Source organism: Cricetulus griseus, chromosome 3, assembly GCF_003668045.3.
Source record: "Cricetulus griseus strain 17A/GY chromosome 3, alternate assembly CriGri-PICRH-1.0, whole genome shotgun sequence".
In the NCBI taxonomy this organism is placed as follows: Eukaryota; Metazoa; Chordata; class Mammalia; order Rodentia; family Cricetidae; genus Cricetulus; species Cricetulus griseus.
Window position 1 is genome coordinate 237578483 of NC_048596.1, and position 26050 is coordinate 237604532.

At 39.9% G+C, this 26050-nt stretch overlaps 1 pseudogene; it reads left to right on the forward strand.

Annotated features, from left to right (window-relative positions):
* The first annotated feature begins 905 nt into the window (after positions 1-905).
* On the forward strand, positions 906-1723 carry LOC100751751 (annotated as a pseudogene).
* The last annotated feature ends 24327 nt before the right edge of the window (positions 1724-26050 follow it).

The window sequence follows — 26050 nt, forward strand, 5'->3', positions numbered from 1 at the left end:
AGCTGCCAGTGCCACAAAGTGAAAGGCCATGAAGAAAGTAACTTCAAATCATGTTCAACTCTATCCATCCTTTTGAGCCAAATCAATTGTTTTAGAGAGACATAGTTCTATGTATTAAAATTCTCTGCTGATGGAGTCAGTTTAAAGAGAGACTAGTGGAGCTGTGTATATTAGATATCCTATGCCAGACACAGGCTCCTTGCCCTCTCTACAACTTTATTCATTATCTCTTCACTGTGTGACAATTCCCAACCTCTTGTTTTATTTCTGTCCCTTCCTGCCAGCATTCACACATGTCCTCTCCTTTCTCAAGTAACTTACTGATCTCTCTTTCTCAGCTGACAGTGGAAAGACATCCGGCTTCTCCTTTCTACCTCTTCTTTAAGTCCTACCCACTTGCATCTTGGTTAAAAAAAAAAACCCATCATCTAACCCCAACATTTTTATTCACAGATTAAAATACCCAAAGCAGGGACTGGAGAGATGGCTCATCAGTTAAGACCACTTGTTGCCGAAGACATGTTCAAATCCTAGCACCCACACAGGGAGCCTCATAAACTGTAACTCCAGTTCCAGGGGACCTGGTGCCCTATTCTGGCCTCAGCAGACACTAGGCATTCACACAGTACACACACATACAAGCAGGCACTCATGTATAAAATAAATAAACAAGAAAAAGAACACAAACCTAGAAATCCAGCACTCAGAAGCAGAGGTAAGAGGACCACAGTAAGTTCAAGGTTAGTCCTGACAACATTGTGGCATATGCTTCAAAACAAAATAAAACAAAAACAAAATAAATCAAAAGGAAAGCTGGACCTTTTGTATCTCACAAAGACAGACAGTGTGGCAGTGCCTGCCTGGGTGTAGGTAGGGCAAGGGAGCTGCTGCTACAAGCTGTCAGCATGGGAGATCAGGCTTTGTGCTTTCCTAAGGACTTGTTGGCAGGTGGCAAGACTACTGCCCAGAGTGTCAAACTGCTGTTGCAGGTCCAGAATACCAGCAAAACATACCAGTTCGGGGAAACACTACAAGGACATCCTTGATTGTATGGGAAAATCCTCAAGCAGCAGTCTTTCTTTCTCTCCTTCTAGAGATTGGGTACTTCCCCATCCAAGCTCTCAACTTCACCTTCAAGCACAAGTACAGGCAGATCTTCCTTTGGGGTCTGGATTGGCATATTCTGGCTTCTGGGGCCACCTCCCTCTGTGCTGCCTGCCCACTGGACTTTTCTATGCCCAGATTGGCTGACGATGTGGGCAAGGGATCTTCTCCATGTGAATTCAATGGGCTAGGTGACTGTCTCACCAAGATTTCAAGTCTGATGGCCTGAAGGGTTTCTACCAGGGTTTTAGTGTCCCTATCCCAGAGATCATTTACACAGCTGCCTGCTTTGGAGTCTATGACACTGCTACCACGGGGATGCTGCCAGACCCAAAGAATATACACGTTACCTCGAGCTGGGTGATTGCCCAGAACTTGACATCAGTTGCAGGGCTGGTGTGGTATCAATGTGATACTGTTCCTCCCAGCATGGCGGTGATACAGTATGGCTGGAAAGGGGCTGGTATTATGAATACAGAGACACTTGACTGTTGGAGGAAGAATGCAAAAGAGGAAAGAGCCAAAGCTTTCTTCAAAAATGCCTGGTCTAATTTATTGAGAGACATGGGTGGTGCCTTTGTATTTGGTACTGTTTGATCAGATCAAAAAATATGTCTAATGTAATCAAAACTCAAGTTCACTGGTTCACACCTTCACAGATCCATGGTGTGATTTAAAAAAAAAAAAAAAAAAAAACTATTCTTAGGGGAATAAAAAGACAGATCTTGGATAAAACCAGACCTCAGAAAAACACTTGGTTGAGTGTTCATTGAACCACAAATGTATTTTTTAGTTATTTTTTCATTTAGATTCCCATAGCAAACACGATAGCTTATCATATTTGTTCAATTAATTATCTGAAGAACTGACAATGAGAAAAGTAACTGGATATGAATCATTAATAAACTCTGCTCAATACAGAAAAACAAAACAGAAAGCCAGCTTCTTGCTAATTCTAATCTGCTAAGGGGGTGAAGGAAGGAGAGAGGGCTGGAGGGAGGTGGTACACTCACAGATATTACAATGCTTTACTAAGGAGATAATAAAATATGTCAGACAGTCCTGAGAAAGAAACAGTTCCGATGCCTGAGAGAACCTGACTCAGAATGTTCCACCCAGGAAGCAGGGTGATGCCTCTCACCATGTGAGACCATCACGGCCCATCCGTGACTAAGGATACCTGGCTGTGAAGAGCACTCTGCTTCTCAGCTAACAGCAGTGACAGGGCAGTTTCAGCCTGTAAACCAGACACCATCTCTGAGTCTGTCTCAGTGCATTGCAGGCAGGATGATTTGGGACTGCACCACCTTCCTGAAACTATCTAGAACCTCATACAGATAGGAAAGCTAAGCTGAATGGAATTTTCCTGCTTTCTTCCCACTGTTAACTCAGCCACACTGGGTGAAAAGACATACAAATGCTAAATAAGGAATACTACCTTGTACAGATAATCAACTTCAATACCTACCAACGTTTCATGAATGTAGAACAGCTAAAAGCTGAAGCAACTTGGATAAAGGTGAAGCCAAAGGCAAGTCCAAGCATGTCAGAGCTAAATATAGCTTCACATCTAGGGCTCCGGCTTTTCTTGAAGGGAGATGAATCTAGACCCCAGGTTCCCCACTGCAAATAATAAGCATAATGCAAAGAACTTTCCCAACTCTCCCCTGGCTGCAGCTTCAGACTGGCACATTGCTAATTCAGCCTACTGAAATTGCCATCCACTTGCCCATCTGTTCATCTGACAAGAACTGGTCCTGCATGCACCTCTTCAGTGTGATTCACCTCTGCTTTGAAAGGCTCAGCTCTGATTCTGCTGCCCTGCAGCCTGACTCTGATTCCAGCTGGGCTGTGAACATCTTACCTAACCACCACAGTGTCTCTTTTGCTCCTATGTTGCCCTCTGCCTCTGTTTCCAGCAAACTCTGCTTTGGTCTCTTTATCTCTTTTGTTGCCATTCTGTAACCTGCATATATCTATATAAATGTATCCTTTGCCTTATGGGTTATCTATAATTCTGACATAGCTTACTTACTATACCTGACCATGGGCTTTTTAACCACCATGAGGGAGGCAGCAACAAAGAACTTTGAACCTTGCAAAATAAAAGTAATAAAGAATTGCTCCTTAAAATGTTCAGAGATGTAGAGGAGGAAGTGAGAATCCAGAAAATGGAAGTGTGACTCTGTAGGAAAATAAAAGGTGACTTAATAAAGAAGAAAAGAATATGACCCACAAAAGGTCTGGTCAGTGGAAGCGCTGACAGTCTAGACACCAGAGACTTGTCTATTGAGAAGGAGTTGAAAGAAAAAAAAACAAAGTGTGGTGCTCAAATATAAAGAACTGAAAAACAAAACAGTTAAAAAAATAACGTGGGAAAAGAATGAAAATGTAGAACACTAATGGTTTTTCCAGAAACTGGGCAAGCAGAGGATGGGTTGATACTCTAGGTATTTCCAGATGTGACAAAAATATAATCATTGAAACACCTGTATAGCAAGAAATATGAGTCTTTAAAGAAACTAAAGAAGATATCAGAAAATGAAAAGATATCCCATGTTCTTGGATAGGTAAGATCAACATAGTAAAAATGGCAATCTTGCCAAAAGCAATCTACAGTTTCAATGCAATCCCCATCAAAATCCCAGAACAATTCTTCACAGACCTTGAAAGAACAATTCTCAACTTTATATGGAGAAACAAAAGACCCAGAATAGCCAAAATAACCCTGCACAATAAAGGAACTTCCGGAGGCATCACCATCCCTGACTTCAAGCTCTATTATAGAGCTATAGTCCTGAAAACAGCTTGGTATTGGCACAAAAATAGACAGATAGACCACTGGAATCAAATTGAAAACCCTGATATTAACCCACATACCTACAAACACCTGATTTTTGACAAAGAAGCTAAAGTTAAAAATGGAATAAAGAAAGCATCTTCAACAAATGGTGATGGCATAACTGGATGCTGGCATGTAGAAGACTGCAGATAGATCCATATCTATCACCATGCACAAAACATAAGTCCAAATGGATCGAAGACCTCAACATAAATCCAGCCACACTGAATCTATTAGAAGAGAAAGTGGGAAGTACCCTCAAATGAATTGGTACAGGAGACTGCTTCCTGAACATAACACCAGTAGCACAGACACTGAGATCTACAATTAATAAATGGAACCTCCTGAAACTGAGAAGCTTCTCTAAGGCAAAGGACACAGTCAGCAAGACAAAACGACAGCCCACAGAATGGAAAAAGATATTCACCAACCCCACATCTGACAGAGGGCTGATCTCCAAAATTTACAGAGAACTCAAGTAGCTAATTTCCAAAACACCAAATAATCCAATTAAAAAGTGGGGTACAGAACTAAATAGAAAATTAGTTCTTCTAGAAATCTTCTCAATAGAGGATTCTAAAATGGCTGAAAGACATATAAGAAAGTGCTCAACATCCTTAGCCATCAGGGATATGCAAATCAAAACAACTCTGAGATACCATCTTACTCCTGGCAGAATGGCTAAAATAAAAAAAAAAGCCAATGATAGTTTATTCTGGAGAGGATGTGGAGAAAGGGGAACACTCCTTCGATGCTGGTGGGAGTGCCAACTCATACAGCCACTTTGGAAATCATTATGGAGATTCCTCAGGAAAATAGGAATCAGTCTACCACAAAATCCAGCAATTCCACTCTTGGGCATATACCCAAAAGAAGTATATTCATACAACAAGGACATCTGTTCAACTATGTTCATAGCACCATTATTTGTAATAGGCAGAACCTGGAAGCAACCTAGATGCCCCTCAACTGAAGAATGGATAAAGAAAATGTGGTACTTTTACACAATGGAGTACTACTCAGAGGGAAAAAACAATGGAATCTTGACATTCGCAGGAAAATGGATGGAACTAGAAGAAACCCAGTCACAAAAAGACAAACATGATATACACTCACTCATATGTGGATTTTAGACATAGAGTAAAGGATTACTAACTACAATCTACACTGCCAGAGAAGCTAGGAAACAAGGAGAACCCTAATAGAGACATACATGGTCCCCTTAAGAAGGAGAAAGGGACATGATCTCCTGAGCAAATTGGAAGCTTGGGGTTGGTGAGAGGGAGCTAGGAGAATGTGAAGGGGAGAAGGGGAGAAGGGGAGGGGTGAGGAGGACATGAAGGAGCAGGAATGTTGAGTTGGGGGAAGAATAGAGGAGAACAAGATAAGAGAAACCATAATAGAGGGAGCCATTATAGGTTTAAAGAGAAATCAGGCACTAGGGAAATGTCCAGAGATCTACAAGGATGACACCAACTAACAATCTAAGCAGCAGTGGAGAGGCTACATTAAATGCCCTCCCCTGATAATGAGATGGATGGCTAACTTATATGCCATCCTAGAGCCTTCATCCAGCAGCTAATGGAAGTAAAAGCAGACACCCACAGCTAAACCCTGAACTGAACTGGAATCTAGTTGCAGAGAGGGAAGAGTATTGAACACAGACGGGTCTAGACCAGGCTGGTGAAACCCACAGAAACAGCTGACCCGAACAAGGGGAAGCTCATGGTCCTCAGAGTGATAGCTGGGAAACCAGCATAGGACTGATCCCAGACCCCATGAACATGGGTGTCAGTGAGGAGGCCTTGGAAATCTATGAGGCCTCTTGTAGTAGATCAGTACTTATCTCTAACATAGGAATGGACTTTGGGAGCCCATTCCACATAGAGGGATACTCTCTCAGCCTAGACACATGGGGGAGGGCCTAGGCCCTACCCCAAAGGATATGACAGACTCTGAAGATCCCTATGGAAGGCCTCACCCTCCCTGGGGAGCAGAAGGGTATGGGATAGGTAGAGTGTTAGTGGGGGGCAGGGGAGGAGGGGAAGGAGAGGGAACTAGGGTTGACATGTAAAACAATCTTGTTTCTAATTTAAATTAAAAAATGGAGAAAAAAGAACAATATAATCGATAAGAATGAGGCAGTACAGTAAGTTCCAACTAGAATAAATAAAGTAAATCTGTGTATAAACACAGCATAGTGAACCAGTAGAACATAATGACAACCTTTGTAAGGTCACCAAAGGAAAACATTGCCTAAAATGTGATAGCAATAAGAAGCACATTTTTTTACACAGTAGCAAAACACTTCAGAAAATAATGCAATAATGTATTCAAGGGGAAAATACCACAGCTAGTCTAGAATTATGTATTTAGCAAGCCTGTAATTCAAAAGTAAGCGCTGACTCAGGTATAACAAAAACAGAGATTTCCTACTCTTAGTTAACTTAAAAATTATTTTTAGCCAGAGAATATTGAATCTAGAAGTAAGTTGGATTTAAAAAGCCATGTGAAGCACAGGAACTAGCCAGTGCTTTTATTCTTTTTAATATCAACTGACAAAAACAATGATAAATGGGGAGATTAGGAAGTGTACTGAAGAGAGGAAGTAAAGGAAGTTCAAATGTGGGAGGTGGAGAGCAGAGACAGCACTGCAAAGCCCTTGTGTTGTTAGAGGACAATACAGAGATTAATGAGCTCCAGTGTTTGCAAAATTGACTGTGCCTCTTAATCAACTGGATGACAACACATTATGTTCAAGTTAGGAGGCAAGAAAGGAAATGTGGCTGACCCAATAGAAGAAGGGGTAAAAACAACTCCAAAATGTGTGATGGTAGAGGCTGTTGTTTTCCCAAAACTTCCTTCTGTACTGTTTTCCCTCTCTTCTCTACCAACCCTTGAAATACAGACACCTCTACACCTTCTCTTGGCACCACTGAAGACCGACTATCTTCTCCAGATTCCACTGAAGTAAAATATCAGACCCTTTATAACGTCCTCCTGAAATCTTACTAGAATCTTACTAGAAGTTTTACACCATATGTTTCCCAGGGGAAGAGAAATAACTTGTTCCCTAGTTCCAGAGGATGCATTTTCTTCTTGTAGTCTGCTGCAAGAAGAAATAAAGACTGACTAGAAGGAGCCATGACTTTAAATGCTAGGCAATGTCAGCTTTAGAGTTGTGGTCTCTAGGAAAAAGATGGGTCAGGATAGGCCAAGCATAATGGTTAGTTAGAGTAAGCAAGCACTCTACCTAGGCGAGAGTTGAACTATGCTTGAGATACAGACCCTTCTGTACTCTGTGCTATGGATCAAAAGCTGTCCAACAGTCTTAGGCATTTAAAATACTTCTATCACTGGTCACAGTTAGGGCATGTACATGTCTTGGGTGGGGAAAATGCAGAAAGGACTTGCCCTCCTGACCAAAATGGAGCTGAGATGAAGCAACTGGCGTTTCAGTCAGCTGAAGCAGCTCTGATCACAGCAGTATTGCCTATAGTGCGGATTATTGCACACCACACAACTCAGTGCTGGCCTTATGCAGAATATGAGGTAAACAGCACCTAGACAGTGTAGCACCCATTCTTCACAGTGATGCAATGGGCTTTGCTTATGTACATTGTCTGTGTAGTGACTAAAACTTCCCTGCTTGACCAATTTCTGTCAGACTTCTTTGAGTGTCTGTCTCTTCTTTACTAAACCTCAAGCTTGGTTTACACTAAAACTTCAACAAGCACCAGCATTGACTCCAGCCCCTTTAGAAGCCTACCTGAGAGCATGCAAAGCTGTTGAAATAATTTGTTGTTTGTTCCAAAAGACACCAGATGACAGGCTCCTGAGCAGTTTTCTCAGAACATTCATTTTGGAATCTTAGGAATTAAAAATCCTTCCCCAGTCTCCTCCAAATGTAAATCTACTTCCAGAAGTGTCATCCAGAAAGATCAGGGATCTGAAATTCATGGAGATAGTTCTCTTGTCTCCAAGTTCCCATGAGAGAGCGAGTCAAGAACCTGACTTGCAAGGTCTACGGTTCCAGTTTTTAAACTATGTCCTATCATAAAGAAGTTTGTTTGTCTTATAGAGGTGGATTAGAACTGGCTGCTTTAATACTCACTGTTGAGGAAAGAACACACATTTATTTATTTTTTGGGTGTAAGGCTTTCTAGCTTGTGTCACTGTTGCTGTGATAAAAACACTAATCAAAAACAATATGGGGGAGAAAATGGTGGACTTCATCTTCTACTTTACAGTCCATCATTGGAAGAAGTAAGGCTGCAACCTGGAGGCAGGAGCTGAAGCATAGGCCACAGAGCAGTGCTGCTTACTGGTTTGCTTCCTGTCTCATGGCAGTTACCTTTCATACACAGCCCAGGTCCACTTGTTTAGCTGTATTTACTGCAGTGGGCTGAGCCTTCCTACATCAATCAGCAATCAAAAAAATGGCCTACAGATAGATAGAATGGAGGTGATTCCTCAACTAAGGGTTCATCACCCCAGGTGTCATGCTAACAACCTAGGTTATCCATCACACAGAGATAAAGGATCTAATAATAATCTTCCAAGAAGAAAGGCATTTTCACTTCCTGAGATAAATAGCCACAACCACCGTTCTGGTCTCAAACTTTTAGGACTTCCCCTGCCTCTGCGACCCAAAAGCTGCACTGTAGGTATGTACAGCCATGTCCTGTAGCTGGCATTTTCTTTTGATAAACAGAATGCTATTTGTCATTACAACTTTAAAATAAAATTTTGTGGATAAGACAAAGAATTAACTTGTAACACAATTTATGCTTTTTCCATCAATACACATCTAAATATAATGATTTAGCAACACCTCATAATGGCTAGACCATGGAACATCACATATCTTGTAATAGCTAAAGGGTTTTAACATTAAAATGCAACAATACTTATGACAATTTTTGACACAGAGAAGTATGACATAGAGAATAATAAGATGTCGGAGCACATATATCTGTTATATTAGTGTAAGTTATGTGGGGTTGACGAAGTGGGAATGCAAGCCCTAAAGAAAAAGAATAGTAGAAATCGCCAACTGTCAAAGAAAAGTTTTACATATATTTTATAAAGTGATGATGGCGGCTAGCAATTAAATTATTTAATTCTTTTAGGTTTCTTTTTTAATTAAAAAATTATTGTAGCTGGCTGTGGTAGCACATATCTATAATCCTAGCAATAGATAGAGATGTTGAAACAGGAGGATCACAAAGTAGAAGTCAGCCTGGGCTGTACTAGGAGACTATTTTTCAAAACAAACAAACAAACAAAAAACAAAACAGAAATTTTACTACAAAACATCAGTATTTAAGTCAAAAAAGATAATAGTTTTTGCAGTTACTGACCTGGAAGCTTCATCTATATAGACTAGATAGCTATCTAGTCTGTCTGAGTAAGAAAGTAATCACTAATGTTACACAATTGGGAACACTGAAAGATAAAATAATGAGTAGGATGACAAGACATGCCCTACTGGCGCAAAAGTGGCATGAATAATAGACCATTTTCTGCTTGAATTTAAGCTCCATTCCACAAGATAAAACCCACACATGGCACATGGCACCATTGTTGGGTGAAGACTATGTGGCTAGACAGGTCACAGGCCATAGGGAGAACCTACTACTATTAATCTGATAAGTGAAAATGTTATTAAACCAATTCCTCATAGCTTACTGGTATATTGTAGATTAGTTTCTTTCTCAAGCTTCATCAGAAAATCTTCTATTTGAGTAGATAGTCATTAACACAGAAATCCACAAATAACCAAGGCACTGGGAATGAGAGTATTGCAGAATGCTCATTCCTAAATGGAGCATTTATACTGAACTCCCTCCTCTCATCGCTCATAGGTCAATGTAGCACAGAGGGAGAAAATACTATAAGAGCCTGAGGTGGTGAATGAATACATGTAAACACTGTGCTCCAGACTATCTGGAAGCTATGCACATGAACTCAAGGCAATCATGTACAAGCCCCAATGAAACCTCAAGTCAGACCAAATCCCACCTTGGAAAGAGGAGGTGGACATGAAGTGCCCCCACCTTTAGACAAGGAACTACTGGCAACTGAGTCAGTTTTCTTTGAGAGTGTATCTGCCTGATAAGTTGACCATCCTCTAGTGGAAGTCCACAGATCAATGAATATAGAGGCAGCAAAAAAATGGACTTGATGAGTGAAAAACAAAAAGAGGACACGAAGTTTGGTGGGGTTGAGGGAAGAAATAAATGTGGTCAGACTCATTTTACAGAATTCTCCAAGAATTAATCTTAAAAAGGATAAGTGAGCACTTGAACAAATGGTTACTTCTTGCCTCTTCTTTCTCACCAATCAGCACCTGTTCTCACAAGGCACTGAGCCTAGCAGACACCCAGCATTAGCTGAAGAAGGAAATTTAAGTAAAGATGTAGTGAGAGCTTCCATGTCATAATTGTATTGTCCCCATGCTGCTGGACTACTTGCGTAGGGGCCCTTGGAAGGCTGTGAGCTAGGAAAATCTCTATGACTTACAGCTTAATTTGCAGTGTGTACAATGAAGAAATGCAAAAATATTCAATATAAGTAATATAGGTAGATCTGAACACGCAGAACCATCAAGTCTTTCACACAGTCTCTCACCATTCAAAGGATAGACGCTAGAGTAGTGCAGTATCAGCCCTGTCCCAGAAGCCACTATGCAGTGATGGTCACCATGAGCAAGCCTTGCTATTCTGCAGGCTCATACAGTAACACAAACCAAGTTATGCTGCATACAGTAATGTTTTTAAACTTTGGAACATTATATGTAAAATCTAAGTGAAACCTAACCACAGGAGGGGTAGGGAAATGAGTAGTAGCTCCTACAGTAGCTGTGGGATTATTTTTTTCCTTTAGACACCTCAAGAGAGTCAGTTCTAAAGCTACTGGATAAATCTGATTATTTTATCTTGTGTGGACAAGACAAAAAGATAACGTCTTTTTTTTTTTCTGAGAGCTTAAATAAATCCAAATGAAAAGATTTTGCTTTCATTTTAAGAAACTGAATTGTGATGGCTTAAATGAGAAAAGATAAGCATTATTAACAACGATCATGCTACACACTCAACATTAAGCAGTAGTAATTTCCTCTTGCCCATTACTTTTAAATTTAGCCTCAGGCATGTTTGTAGAGTAAGGGAATAACGAAACTGGATTCTTTGTCAAAATATAGCAAGAATGGTATGGCCTCTAGTCATCATGCTCATGTTTTTTTTTTTTTTTTTTCTCTCTGAGATCTCTTGAGCTAGCCCTGCACTGTGTACATAGCTCTCGGCTCTCTTGGCACTGCTGTCTTCAAGGCTTCTACTAGAATTGCTTTTCTGGGTCAAAATTCAGAAATCTTCCACATTCCTACACAAAACAACACGATCAGATTCTTTATGACAATTGTCCACTCTCTGGTATCAATTTCTTTTTAGTTGCTATGATAGAATACCATGACCAAGGCAACTTACAGAAGAGTTTATTTTTGCTTATGGTTCCAGAAGTTCAGAGTGCATAGTAGCAGGACAGCAGAGCAGCAGAAAGCAGGCAGCCAGAGCAAGGAGCTGAGAGATCACACCATTAACTGCAGGCATAAAGTAGAGAGAGGGTGGGACTATATGTTCTCAAAGCCTGCCCCTGGTGATATACCAGCAAAGCCATAACTCTTAAAATTCCCCAAAGAGTGCCCTCAAGTGGGGATCACCTGTTCCAATGCCTGAGCCTATAGGGGACATTTCTCACTTAAACCACCACATTCATTTCTTAAAATGAAAGCAGAAAATTTGCATTTGGAGTTATTTGATCTTTCAGGGCAGAAAATCCTACACATATAAAAATCCCTCAATCAACCTCTGGCCTTCCTTCTTATGGGTGAGCATAACCACAGTAAAGGCCTTAAGAACAATAAAGTGCATATTGTTCATTGTAATGCCACACCTTGCTCTTCAACACAATATAGTGCTATTAGAGCATCATATAACTCAACTCCCAGTTCTTCAGATTGAAGAGTAAAGGGCACTCTATCACAATTTCAGTGTGGTTCCTTCAGCGTCATCTTTGATTCTGCACTAAAAGCATAGTTCCATTCCAACTGGAGCTCTTGGGCACAGTTGTCAGTCACTCCACCCCAGCAACCCATGATGGCTACTTTCCATTTTATAATTTCCCGTGAAAAGCAAGAACTTCTCTTCTCTCTTTTTTTCCCTTCCTTTCTCTCTCCCTCCCCTCCCCCTAATATCAACAACTTTGATATTTTCTTATTGCAGGAAAAAATAGGGAAATGAATTATTATAGATAAAATGTCTTTTTTTTTTTGTCTTGGTGATCACATGAGACACCTGACATTTCTAAAAGTGGCTAGTGGTTTACAAAACTTTCTCTAGACATTATTTTTGGGGTTTTGTGCATTTGAATCTGGTTCCAACCTTCCTAAGAAAGATATTTTCAGGAGCGTTTTGAAAATGTTACTTTTACAAATGACTTTTCCATCTCCTTAAGCAGCCCCTTGAAAGAGAGCATTTAAAAACACACTTCTCAGGCTTTAAAGCCAGAATAGGAAGAACAAGGGTGCATGAAGGCCACAGTTCAAAGCTCAACACCTCTGGGCTGCGCACAGAGAACTGTGGCACCTCAGCCACATTTCACCTTTGTTTTCTTTCTTTAAATGAGGACAAGAGGATCCAAGTCTACGGACTAGGGATTTAGAGCTGGGTTAAATCCCAGGCACTGTGTAAACTGGATGCGGTGATGTGTGCCTCTGATTTTAGCACTGGGATGATAGGCAGAAGGAGTGGAAGTTCAAAGCCATTCTTTGCTGCACAGGGAGTTCAAAGAAAATCTAGGGTAGACCTTTTTTTTTTTTTTAAAAAAAAAAGCTTAAACAAAGAACAAAACCCAAAAATAAATAAATAAATAAATAAACAAACAAACAAATAAATAAATAAGAAGACAGGAAGACAGAAAAGGAAAAGAGAATCTGAATCCAAGGTCTAGAGTGAAAACTCTGTGAAACAGTGAAATTCACTGAGCATCAGCTAACTCAGTAAATGTCAGCTGTCACACATACAGTAAGCTGTGTGGAGGACTATCATTTGTTATTTTGTTTAATCTTACAGAGTACCTTCTTCAGGCTACTGAATTCCCAAGTGACATAAAAAAAATCACACACTAAATCCTCCTATATTGTGAGGGGCATTAAAAGTAACTTTTTCTGTATCTGTGGAATAATTTGATAACTCTGCCCATAGGAGCAAAGAAGATAAAACAGAGTCCCCTAGAAACTTTCGGCATAAAACATAGCTAAGCATTATGGACAGATAGAGATGTAATGTGACCAGTATTCAGAAGAGAGTGTGCACCACACAGGGAAGTAGATAGCGAGAAGAAGACAAGTAGGTTTGCAACTTAAGAAAGAGGGAGAGCCTTGCTGCAGGGGCACACAATGTCCTCATCATTCTATGAGTTCTTTATGATGAGAAAAACTTGTGCTGTGTTTCAAGTTCATCATGACTCATTTAATGCACACAAACCTTTCTAAAGTTAGGCACTGTGCTAGTATAGATTAAATTAAACTCAGGACTGGACAGTCTATGGAGCCTCTGGCAGTGGAACCAGGATGTATCCCTAGTGCACAATCGGACTTCAGGAGCCCATTTCCCATGGAGGATACTCTCTTAGCCTAGACACACAGGGGAGGGGCTAGACCCTCCCCTAAATGACTTGACAGATTTTTATGATCCCTCTCAGAAGGCCTCACACTTCCTGGGGAGTGGATGGGGATGGGGATGGGTGGGGGGGGGATGGGAGGTTGAGAGGGAGAGGGAACTGGGATTGATATGCTAAAATAAGATTGTTTCTAATTTAAATAAAATTTATAAAAAAGAAAGTAAATCTCAGGATGATTCAATCACTTGTCTAAAGACAAATAGCAAACAAGGAACAGGTCAGGCTCAGAGTGCCAGCTTGCCTAAGTCTGCACTCCTTTTTTAAAAAAATGATGTATAAATGCTAAGGGGCTCACCATGGCTGGAAAATGGAGTACAAGCAAGATGATTGTGGGTAACATGTTGAAAGTGTGATGAAGGACTGACTTCCCATGTTGTTTCTGATATCAAGACTCCAAGATTTGGGTCATTAGATAGAGGGGAACACATCAAAATTTTCAGTGAGGTACATAATATTGGTGTATTCCTAAAATAACTTCTGAAAACATCACCATACATGGACCCCAAAATAAGCCCTTCCAAAGATGGCCTAGTCATTCTCTCATAAACTGAGCCACTCAGTCCCAGGAGTATGAGGAAGCAGTATTGAGCCTTTCAAGGTTCAAGGCTTCTACTTATTTTCTGGGGTCATTCTGGGGTAATAAATAGTTGAAAATATTTGTATTGACATGGCAAGAATGTTCATCTATGAGTCATAAAATCATTTGCCTATCATTTCAGGAAAAAAACTGCAACTGTAATGTGTTGGTTCTTGCACTTTAATGCATATAAAAGAATATCCAGAGAGTGTGTTAGAGTGAAAATTCTCTTGGGGGTGGGTGCGGGGTGAACTCCTCTTCCCTAAGCTATCAGGTCCACCTGCCTCCTGCAGGATTCCTCTTCTCTATACCACCAAACCTCCCCCTGGTCCTGTGGGCTTCTCTATGTGTCCCTTTCCCTAAGCCTCCAGGTAGGTCTGTTCCTTCCAATCCCAAAGGCTTCTTGGCTCCTTTGGGTCTCTCCTTTCCTGAGCCACCAAGCCTGCCAGACACCCATTGGTTTCCCTTTTTCCAGGTCATCAGGCACGCCTGGCTTCTCTGGGACTTTTGTCCCCCATGCTGCCATCTAGGTCCATACCACCCAGCTCCAAAGGCCTGTGGTGCTCCCGTAGTAATCCCTTTTGCCTTGCTACCAGCCCCACCTGTTTCCTCTTGGACATCACTTCTTTGAGATGCCAGACCTCATGGTTATAAATACAGCTTCCCAATGGCTCTTAGCTGTGACATTTGGACAACTAGAGCTTATCTATGTAGAGCAACTGGACCTGGAGAATCAAACCAGAAGGCAGCAAAAGAGAGAACCAGAAAGGGGTATAGTGACTCTTGGGCAGTGTTTGCTCACAACGACAATAGTGTACTCTCAAAAGACTAGGAATGTAACCTGAAGCTCTCATTAAAAATCCATTAAAGAAAGAAAAATACCAGTCCTTCTATAACTTAATCTTGTCCTGAACATTATACATGGTGACACTGAAAGAAGAAAGGTAATTTGAGCAAAAGAAAAGACACAACTAACACACTACTTCAGATGTCCAAGACCTGAAACATAAATAATGTGAAGAATTTATCAGAGTGTCAGTGGCTAAAGCACTGGATGGTAAGGAATGGGATTTTGTAACTTGGCATGGAGATATGTAGAAAAACCCTACCGAGGAAGAGGATTTTTAACCCTCATATTCTAAAGGGTTTATCTCACCTAAGGAAGTACACATTCCACCCTTAGTGAGGGAGGCAGGCCTGGTCCCTGCCTCTGCAGTATTGCCCTCTCTACCTAGTTGACTTACCAGAAGAAATTCTCTTAAATAAAATAGACTTTCCATCTCCTAGCAGCTCAGTTATCAACAGATTCTTGGCTAGCTGTGGGACTTCATGTCTATTTCCCTTCTCTGAGCTGGGATTTGGTCTTGATGGGATTTGCACAGGACTTGCACATACTGTCACAACCACTATGAGTTCATATATGCAGCTACCCTGTTGTGTCTGGATGACACTTTCCTGTAGTCATTCATAACTTCAGACTCTTTCCACCCCATCTTCTACAGTGATCCCTAAACCTCAGAAGAGGGGATATGATGTAGATATACCATTGATAGCTGAGCTATTTAATCAAACAAAAATAAGATGATTGCCAGGTGATTAAATGTATGGCATGTGAGTTGCCTTTAGAAGCAACTCACTTCTTTAGAAGCTTGGCAAGAGAGAGAAGTGAGTAAGAGAGAGAAGAGAAGAGAGCAAAGAAAAGAGGGCGTGAGAGTAGGAGAAGAGAGAGTAAGTGGGCAGGAGTCTGTCTTTCAAAGGGGTTCTCTACACCTGCGTGCAGACTTAGTTCCCATGGAACCCTGGGCTGACCAGGGTACTGCCTGAGTGGATTCTTCCAGGTAACAGGGCCAGACCAGCATAATTCCTGAACCTTTCACTGAGTGCCCACACTAAGTAGTTATAAATCTAATATATATTAATATTTTATATTTACAATATAATTTAAATATAAATTTAATATATATTAAAATACGCAATTTTAATATAAACCAGTAAAATATTCCAGAATTTATTTTAAATAATGGACATCTGGGTTATAGTGGTTGGTCATTAGGTCCCTGAGCAAGTGAAATTATCAAGAGTTGATGAGCAAAGGACTTCAATTGGTGGCCACATATGGTCACTGTGTGCCTGGCAGGGAGGGGGGGCGACAAATAACCCAGTGTAATGCACTCAGCCACAAATACCCATCTTCAAAACTTTTGGGGAGGAAAGGGTTTATTCCATCTTATAGCTAGAACACCATGCTCGAAAGTCAGGGCAGGAACTCAAGATGGGTACCTTGAGACAGGAACTGAAGCAGAGGCCATGAAGGAGTGCTGCTTATTAGCTTGCTTCTGTGGCTTGCTCAGCCTTCTTCACTGTAGCACCCAGTGTCACCAGAGCAGGGATGGCACTGCTTACAGTGAGCTGGCCCTTCCTATATCAATCATCAATCAAAAAATGCACCACAGTGTTGGGCACAGACCAATCTGCAGGGGTCATTCTCTCAATTGAGGTAACCTCTTCTAAAAGGACTTTAGCTATGTCAAGTTGACACAAAGCCATTCAGTGCTTATGTTTTCTGAATGAAACACAAGAAAAGACACTTCTGGATTCCTTGGCATAAGGTTCCTCTGCTCTGTCCACTCCACCAATTCTCTAAGTGTGACTCTCTTTTGATCTGTCTCCCTGAGTCCCAACATTTACTCCATTCTTCATCAGACACAGTGCCTTTACGAGATGCCTCACTTCTCAACACTGGAGATTAATTCCCAGTTGGCTCAGCTGTTACCACGGTAGTCACATCTAATAGCTGGGGTTAGCTCTCTCTTTTTATTTCTCCATAGAGAGCCCATAATGCATGAAACAAAGAACCCAAGCCTCTCTGGTTTCAAGAATCAGGGTGCCTGAGCTCTGCTGCTTCTGTGGATATACTATGAGACCACTGTTTGGAGAGATTTGGAGCTGGAAATTATGATTAAAGTATACAATGGAGGCAAACTCAATCACCCAGTGAGGTATGAGACAGCCTGTTTGTCTGTATTTTTCCAGCTAGGCCTTGTTCATTGTGAATGAAAGACGCAGTCTTTTCCTGACATACATGAGTCTCTTCAATGTCTTGTCCAAGGATTACGTATACTGCTAGCCAGCATACGTATTTTCAAAACTAAGTATTCCCGAGAGTCTCTGATAATTAGGGCAGAGTTCTAATTGCCACATGGGTTCCCTGTAGGGATATATGCCAATTAAGAGGATCTGAGAGCTGGGAAAGGGAGATAGGATAGAAAGGGCTCTGATTTCATATCTCCTTGAATTGTTTGTTTTTTCCCATCTTAATTACATGCTGTATTGGCTACTTTCATGTTAACTTGACACAAGCTAGAGTCATTTGGGAACAGGGAAAGTCCACTGAGAAAATGCTCCTACCAGATTGGCCTGTGGGCAAGCCCTTGGAGCATTCACTTAATCAGTGATTGATGTGGGAGGGCCCAGTCCATTGTGGGCGGTGCCACTCCTGAGCTGGTGGTCATGTGTGCCATAAGAAAGCAGGCTGAACAATTTATGAACAGCAAGCCGGAAATGGAATTCCTTCATGGTCTCTGCATCAGCTCCTGCTTCCAGGTTCCTGTCTTGTTTGAGATCCTGCCCTGATTTCTGTCAGTGATGGAGTGTGACCTGAGAGCTGTAAGATAAAATAAACCATTTCCTCCTTAAGTTTCTTTTATTCATAGTGTTTTATCATGGCAACAGAAATCTCAAGACCCATGTCATATTAGAATGCAGATACAAATAGCTGAATTGATAAACATACACTTAACTTGACCCTATGTGTATATGTTCAATAAACAAACTCAGGTTAGAGAAAGAGTCCAATGATGAAAATCCAATTGGCTGATCTACCCTGCTAACCATGTCTTATGTGTTAGCTTAGGTTCCTTTATTTCTGTTTTTCTGACCATAGATCCACTAAATGTTTGAAAATGACATTTCTGACACAGAAATGAAATAGACACTTCCTAAACCCATCCATGCTCTATTCCTGAGGTACTAGGCTTTTCTGGGAAATATCACTGTAAAACCTGAACCCACATGTATCCCACCTGACAGAAATGAGGATATTCTAAATAGACACTTGTGGCTCTTAATCTATCTCTCAGATTGTTGAAATAATGGACAACTATAGAAATGAGAATTTCTCTAGGAATCTCATGCTCAGGAAGGAAAGAGTGACAGTCAGAGTAGGAACTTGTTTCCCAGAGAGAATTTTGAACAATTCTAATGATTTGTTAGACCACCTTCCAGGATGAGACTGAAGCTCAGACAATGATGGGTCAGTTGTGGCCAGTACCACACCTTGACCGGGAATGCACAGATGTACACATCCTTGGCTCTCCATTTAATCTTTAATATTACTTCAGAGCTCTGGAGATGGACTTGGGGGTTTTCAGGATCAATTTTTTCTCTTCCCAACATGGCTGCATTAAATAATTAGACTAGAGACTTTGAAATGGCATTTCCTATCACTCAGAGCAGTTGTGGAATTCCTTGGCTGTATAGTTGTAATCTTCATTCCACATAAGAAAGTCGGACATGTTAATTTTTTATGAGCTCACACTTGGTTTTTCATTTTGTACTTAAGATTTGACCAAAGAAAAAACTCATATACAAAATACAAGGTTGCTTCACACTTGTGCACTTTTCCCAGCCATTCATAGTGTGGCCTCACTGATCTTTTGTAAGGAGCTGAAAATATGCACCAGATTCCAAGTTATCACTTTGTCTCAAGTCAAGGGCAGTGGCTCATAGCTCTTTCCTCTTTCTGACTAACCTATCATAATTCCTTCCTTACTTTATACAAAAAGACATTTGTACATATGATGTGCAACTCCCTACCTGTTTCAACAGACTCATTCTTAGCATCTATGAACCTTCCCTGGCTCCAGAGTCACGAAATCAGATGGTTCCTCTCACCTCTTAACAGACTACTGGTGTGTACTTAATAACAGGACTTTACTAAATCCACCCCACCTTTTTGACCTCATTCTCCAGGTCTGTGTAATTCATGTGTTGAGTACTTCCTCTTCGGACAAATTATATATGCAACACTGCTGACAAGATCCTTTAGTTTTGTTACTTTGTGAGTGGGAATAAAGGGTATGATATTTGGGGTGGGTGTGGCATATGCACATGAGTGTGGTGTGGTTGCATCTTTGTATTCACACAAGGAGGCTAGAATAAGACCCCATCTGATCTTTTTGTACTATATACATTGTGTTGTGGTCTTCTCTTACATTCTGGGTAGCTATGGGTGATTACAATGTAGAGTATACTATTTGTTATAAAAAATTAGACATGGGATTTTTAATGTTTTCACCACAAAGACATGATGACAGTCTGATGTGGCCCTTTAAAATGCAGCCCTGCTAACTCTAAGTATTTTGCTCTTCAGCCACTTTGGTGGCTGGTAGGTATATTCTTTATAAAGGATCCATTCACAGGTGGAACATAGGGTGATGACCCCCTCTTTGGCTTAAATTAGTCTGTGTGAGTTTCTGTTACAAACAGCAGTCCTAATTCTTATATGATCAGAAGCAAATATCTATTAGAGTGGTTTTGTGTCCTACCACACTGATAATAAAGACAGTGACCAGCAGATTAAAATGGCCTCCTCCTCTCTCAACTCCATGGTTCTAAGACACCCTCTAGAATCAAAATTGATGTAGCCTTGGAAGGTGGGGAGTTCAATTCAGCTGTGGGGTGGGGGGAGAAGTCATCCTATTTAGGAATGTGAAGGTGTAAGCTTCAAAGGTATAAAGCAATAAAATCTTATTTCCTCCAAGAATGTATAGCAGTGGTAGTTTAGAATGAGAGAAAAATACTTGTGTGTTAATTGACTCCATTCTTTTTCTTTTCACTGGGTAGACTGTTGGAGTTACTATGCTTCAGTTTTTCCTCTGGCTTTTCCTAGACTAGTGATTTTCACTGTGTGTGTGTGTGTGTGTGTGTGTGTGTGTGTGTGTGTGTGTGTGTGTGTGTGTGTGTATGGTTATTGTTCCAGGGGAGTCTGACAATGTCTAGAAACATTCTTGGTTGCTACCTGGGAAGGGGATGGCACTGGATCCATTAGGCTGGGGTGAAAGTGTACAGCTCAACTCACAAAGAAGTGTTCTATGCCCCCCTCCCCCAACAGCACATCAGAGAAATACTGATCTGGTCTCCACATTTTACCTAAAGACTGGTTTTTCATTTATTTTGGGATCTCATCTCATTAATCATCAAAATTTGCTATAAAGAGGACAGAGCTGGTAATTGAAGTCCTCTTTCATGGCCACATGTGTAACAATAAACATCATATAATTCCTTGTAATTACTTAATGCTACACCCAGGGAGAGTATGGGATTTCTTTCCTCATTAATATTAAACACAAGTAATGCATGAGCACATTCTTCTAGAAAAACAATTTCAACATCACAGAAAAAAATTATACCCTCCTAGCAACCACTCCTCCATCTCCCACAAATAATTATTTTGGTTTTATTGTCAGCTTGGCATATTTTCTGTAACCAACCAACAAGTAAATTCTATGCCCTGCTTAAATGTTTTATTTTATCATTCTGGTAAGTTAGAATCCAGTCTTCAAGCCACCAATATAAATCACTTTGTAAAAGCAAACTAGTTAAAATTTACCAAAGCCAAAAGAGAAGTACAGATTATACATTGTGAGGGTTCAAAGAGAGGAAGAGTAATTTTGCTTGTGGGAGTAGGAAGATACGTGTAACATGTTGTATTCAGGACTTTAGAGTTGTTTGAATAAAATTCTAGATCTAATAATTATTTATTACCAAATCACTTAACCTAACCAAACCTTTATTGTTTCAACTTTAAAATGGGGATAGAGTGATTGTAGTCATACCTGCCTCTGAAAACTGATTAAAAAGTTGAGATAGTTTAGACTATTTTGCTAGCCACTGCAGAAGAGAGGGCAGGATTGGAACTAGGTCTTAAATGATTAAAAAATTTCCTAGAAAAAGAATTCTAGATATGCAAAATGCAAATTTCCTAAGAGTTGGGATTTTACCACACAGGCTCCATTCCTTTTCACATTTTCTCCCTCACATTTTCTCAAAGACACATTTTCTGAACTCTGTCCCAAATTGCCTTATCTCATGCACTTACTCCCTCTTCTTGTAGATTTCCCTGTAATGTTCTGAGGTCCTTCTTGACCTCATCCAACCTTACAACATTTGTAATGGCTTAAGCAGTAATCTTCAGATTCATCTCCACTGGGTCCTAGAAAATATAAGTTTATTTAGAAATAGGGACTTTGTAAATGCTGATTAATTGCAGACCCTAAATCATCAGTAAATTATCCTAAATTCAAAGTGGACCTCACATCCAACGACTCATGTTCCTATGGGAGAGGGCACAGATATGTACAGAAAGAAGGTCCTGAAAAGGAGTGGGCAGAAAATACTTTTGCTATCACAAACCAAGAACCATAAAATGTAAAGATAATAAAAAGTCTCTCCTGAAGTCCATGAAGGAAGCATGGCCCTGACATACTTTAATATAACATTCTTGGATGCAGAACTTTGTAAGAAAAAATTCCTCTTACTTGAGGTCAACAAAGGTAATTGTTATGATTCCCCTGGAGACAACCATCCCACAAGAAAAAAACATGTGTGAGCCCTTTTAAAAAGCCCCCTTTGCCTCCTGTATCTCCCTGCACTTAGGATGGCTGCTTCTGGATACTAGATAGTGTTATAGCACAGACAACTTCTAGTTTATTCCTTGTTGATCTTCTTAGCCAGCCTGAAAGGTTTTTACCTATGCATGTGAGCTCCCTTGTGACTCAATAACTCTCACTTGTGTGAACCATGGGGCTGCTCATAAACATTGCTTGACTGATTATCTAGAGCAGTGGTTCTCACCCTTCGGAATGCTGCAGTCCTTTATTACAGTTGTGGTGACCCCTCACCATAAAATTATTTCTATTGCTACTTCATAATTATAATTTTGCTAGTGTTGTGAATCATAGTGTAAATATTTGTGTTTTTCAAAGAAGGGGTCATGATCCACAGGTTGAGAACCTCTGATATAGATGAACAAATAAGGAATTAGAAAGAAAGCCATCTTATGTCTGGTTTGATACATAGAAACTCAACACCTACAGACAACACATATGATATGAAAAAGAGAAAGGAATTATTTTTTGCTTTGTTTGTCTCAATATTGAGCTCATTGAGCAATATTGAGAAGGATTACATGACTGCCGATATGATAGACTGTGAGGGAATGATTATCAAAAATTATAAAACGATTAGAGTAGGTTCATGATGTCCATATAAAAGCCTCAGAGAAATTAAAAGGTCTCTATGGAAGATAGCCACGTCCTTCTCAAATGCTGAGAGATGCATTTGAACACATCTCTAATGTTCCCAAAGCAATCTGAAGTTGACATATTTTCATAATATTACAGTTTGAATTGCTCTTAATAACTTGGCAGCCGTCACACACACACACACACACACACACACACACACAGCCTAAGAAGTCTCTTATTTGATTTTTCCCAACATCATTTATATGTATGTGTACCGTAACATAATTCATGTATAAAATGCTAACATTAGAAATTTCAAGTTCATGAGCCACCAATGTATTTTGAGATTCACAACCGTGAATATACAAGTTAAACATGACAAAGAAGATCATAGGTACAATAACACTAAAACTTCAAAATATGCATTGTTGAAGGTTATGTTAGTAAAAAGTTAAGATACATTTTACTTATTTCCTTTTTCCTCTTATTAATTGACTGAGAAGCCCTTGAAATCAAAATGTAAGTCAGAGTAACTTAGGCATTTCTCCAAAAGTTTAAAGGTTCTGAAGCCATCAAGCACATATAAAAAAGACAAGGGCAAATTCCCTGACTAGAGCAAAAGACCACATGCTCCTGCTTTCAACCACAGACCCTCACTCTTCGTGCACTCCCTGATAGGTAAGTTAAGGCTGTAAGGACCTGCAGAGTACAAGACAATGCTCGGAATAATATATTACTTCCGTGCAGCTCTACACACGACACTGCCTTTCTGATTGTTTTAGCGAACAGCTTTCACCCTAGTCTAGTCCAGTTTGACTCTTAATGTGCACTCACAGTACATCGAGGGCTATACGTAGGCTGCTGGCCCCTCACATGGGAAGGAGGCAGCAGCATGTCTATCCTTGCCAGAGGGTACATAGTATAGGCACCTGGCTGCTCACACCACTTGTAGCCTCAGTCCAGAAAAATACCTGACACCCTCCTGATCCAAATGCCGCTGGGACTCCAGTGGGCACCTCTTGACATCTTTATCTCAACTCATACAAAAAGGGAATATGTAACACTGTCTAGAAATGTTACTTTCACATACACTTTATTGTATAGTTCTATGTCTTAATTTTTCAAAGTTAGGCATAAATATATTATAAAAATAAATAATAAATAATGAGTGGACACCGTTGAGCTCAGAGGTCAAATGGTTGAAGTGCTAAAATCCACAGGCTAAAGATCCTGGCCCTCTGATAAAATGAACCCTAACTTTATAGGCCTTTCTGAAAAAAAAAACTAGACCCAAAACAATTTAATTTAGAAGAAGTCTTTGTTATTACTTAAGAATTTGTTTATAAGGAAAAGAAAATGAGAGTCATTAAAAGTATTTTACTAGTAACAGTGAACACTGTGGTTCTAGATTAGGGTTTGAAAGACCAGCATAACAACAGCCATAAACATTCTTGAAACAAAGCCATGTAAAACTCTGGAACTAATAAAAGTGGAAGTCCCAAGCCAATGCAGAAGTGATGAACTATTCAGCAAGCAGTTCCAGGAAATGCATCGAATGGAAAAATTACTATAGCTGTTCCTCAGCATATGAGGGGGTACTGTTTCCTGGACCCATTGGGTCCCCAAATCCTTAAATACTCTACTTATCTGTAAAATGGTACAGTGTTTGCATATATATCCTATGTATAACCTTGCTAGGCATATCATTCCTAAATGTTTTAATGCCCAATACAATGTAAATGTTATGCGAATAGTTACTATACTGTTTTGTTTAGAAAATGATTATAATAAAAACTATCAATATTCAGCAGAGATATTATTTTCTTTCTTGGATGTTTTAAATTCATGGTTGGTTGATTCAATGAAAATGGAATCTGTAGATACAGCAGGTAGATGCGATTCTTTTATGGTTTGAATGTTAAATGTCCCCTGTAGTCTTATATGTTTGAACACTTGGGCTGCAGATTGTATGCTGTTTTTGGAGGTTGTGTTCTACTTAAAGGAACTGGGTCACCCTATTGGGCAGGATTTTTAGGCAATAGCTCAACTAGCTCCAGCTCACAGTGTCGCCTCCTTATTGGCAATGTAAGGTAGCCAGCCATCTCACGCTCCGCGATCACAGGTACAATCTACTTCACTACCATGTCATGTCTACCAAAATAGACTATGTCCTTTCAAACTGTGGGCCAAAATAAATCATGCCTCCTGTAAGTTGCTTATTGGGAGAATAGATATATCCTAGTGGAGGTAAGGTCAACTTTCATTTTGCTAACCATAAGATTAAAACCCAGTACCAGAGTAAGGATTCAGAGCTTTGCCTGCAGAATGAGAAAAAAAGTCTTCCTGTGAAAAATAAACAAAATCCAAAGGTAAAAACAATTTCAGATAAACATATTAATGCATGTATAAATGACAAACATTAGTATCCTTTATGAATAGTGTATCTTTAAAATTATTATATTTACTTATATATCTACCATCTATCATCTGCCTATCGTGTGTGTGTGTGTGTGTGTGTGTGTGAGTGTGTGTGTGTGTGTGTGTGGTAAATATATATATATTTATATATATTTATATATATATAATATATAAGAAATATATATATTTCTTAGGCATTTGTATTTCTTCAGAGAACTCTTCGTTCGGTTTCATAGCATACTTTTTAGTTGTTTTTTCTCCTTTGTGTTTTTGTTCTTGAGTCCTTGGTATATTCTAGACACTAATCCTCTGTTAGATATATAACTGGCACAGAATTTTCCCCCATTCTGTAGGCTTCTTCATCAGAACTCTAAATTCACATAAATTTTCTGATGAGTAATTTGGCAATAAAGATCAAAACCCTTAAATAGTCACAACCATGTTCTACTTTTAAGAAATATTTTTAAATTAAACTAACATGTCTGTGTACAAATTTAGCTACAGGGTTATAAAAATGTCAGAATTTTTAGGTTAGTTGCATGGACATCAGATTCACAGAATGAATGGATGTTCAAGGTGATGACTCTCAAAGTCTGGATCTTATAACCGCTTCTCCAGCACCATCTGGAAACACGTGTTAAAGAACAAATTCTCTGGTCCTTCTGTGATAGGCAACCAGAAACTCTGGAGGGCAATTCCCAGAAGTCTGTGTTTTCCCAAACCTCCTAGGCAGCTCTAGTGTTCACTCTATTTTTTAAGATTAGTGTGAAAGCCAGAGTTTTAGAAAGGACTAGATGAAACACTTATATTGAGTATTTTGAAGAACCTTTAAAGGAACTATTTGCCAGAGCAATTAAACTACAAGTGATGGTGCAGGATTTGGAAGCTAGTAACAAGTGGGATTGTGTTAGCATTCCTTGAGAACTCACAGCTCCCTAGAACCCAAAAGAGGTTCAACAGGACACCCTGCAAATGCTGGTGAGCTCACAGAGATGCAGTCATAGAATAAACTGCCTTGTTTTCTTTTCTTTCAGAATTGGGGGTGTTCCTGTGGATGAATCA